The sequence below is a fragment of the Meles meles genome, chromosome 9 (assembly GCF_922984935.1).
Source record: "Meles meles chromosome 9, mMelMel3.1 paternal haplotype, whole genome shotgun sequence".
NCBI classification, from domain to species: Eukaryota; Metazoa; Chordata; class Mammalia; order Carnivora; family Mustelidae; genus Meles; species Meles meles.
Window position 1 is genome coordinate 112,110,332 of NC_060074.1, and position 1,427 is coordinate 112,111,758.

General features: G+C 43.9%; 1 non-coding gene across 1 annotated transcript; it reads right to left on the reverse strand.

The window, feature by feature from the left end:
- Positions 1-354: 354 nt before the first annotated feature.
- Positions 355-500, reverse strand: LOC123951202. Its single transcript, XR_006820366.1, has one exon. It is a non-coding gene; the product is annotated as a U4 spliceosomal RNA (small nuclear RNA).
- Positions 501-1,427: the final 927 nt, after the last annotated feature.

Sequence of the window (1,427 nt, forward strand, 5' to 3'; positions counted from 1 at the left end):
GGTAATGCTTCTGCATGGCTAGCTTCTAAGTTTTCAAATAGCGGCTCTTCTATTTCCTTCTCAGCTTTTGCCTTAATGCAAAGTCCAAGCCACAGTCCCCCCGCCCTGTGCCACCATGCCTGATTATGCAGATCACTAATGAAGATACTCACTGCCAAGAAATTGTGTAACAGCTTCTCCAGCCCCTACTGTGACTGATTCCAAACACACAAGGAGCTCTGCCAAGAAGACCTAGCGTGCAACACAAGCTCCAGCCCTCGTGAGAGCTGGTTAACACAAGCATGTTGAGGCTGCAGGAAGCATGAGGAGCCCTCAGGAAGACGGGGAACACGGTCACACTGACACATTCTAGAAATCGTAGGCAAAACCCCAAAATAGAAGAACAGGAAAGAACCACAAGGCACTCAAACATATTTCATGAATTAGGAAAAGTTTTCAATTAGCAATAATGGCGCCTCGGATAAACGTCATTGGCTACGATACTGCCACTGTGCAAAGCTCATATTTCATGAATTAATATGATTTTCTTTATAAGTTCAATACTGAAATTACCTGTTGTGCTGCTAAGGTGGTGGGGCTCTGGGGCCCCCGCTGGGAGGCCTGGCATGGGGCTGCCAGGGAACCCAGCTCGGCTCGGCCCAGACTCCTGACCACAGGCACCGGGGGATAATCAAGGTGTGTTGTTTTCCTATTAAGTTGGACTTAATTTGTAATGCAGCAATGGATAACTAAGACAGAGATCCTCTCTATTATGATCCTTATGCAAAAAAAATTTCTTTTTAATCCTTTCCATTGTCAAATTGATACATACTCTTTGAGAACATTTTAGGAGGAACGACAAGTTAAAGTCACCACCCTTGTCGCCGAGCAACGGTCATTCTAGTAATCATTTGATTCTATATCTTTTCATTTCTTTTTCCACTGAGAAGGCATTTTGCCTCGTTATCAACATTCAGTATATATTACTTACCACTTCGGGGTTATTAACATCATCTTTATTAATTTTGTTTTAAATGAATGTATGAGGTGTTCTGAATGAGACAGACGTCTCACTAATGATCTTACAGTAAATATCACGCAGGTGGCCCCCCCCCCCGTTCCAGCCAGGGGACGAGGAGAGCCATTTGGTAGATCTCCAGGGTGCAGATGACATCCTTTGGCTGATGGGTGGAGAGTGATGCATCATCTATAGGCCCTCTTCTCCTACGAGGAGGGAAAGCACCCTTGCCCCTTAGAGACTGCGTGGCAGGTAAGCTGGAGTGAATATAGCTGACCTTTGCACAACACCAGTGTTAGGGGCACTAACTCCCAAACAGTTAACAATCACCATATAATTTTTGACTCCCCCAGAATTTAACTACTCACAGCCTACTGTTGGCTGGAAGTACTTTTAATATACTATATTCTTTTTTTTTTAATTTTTTTTT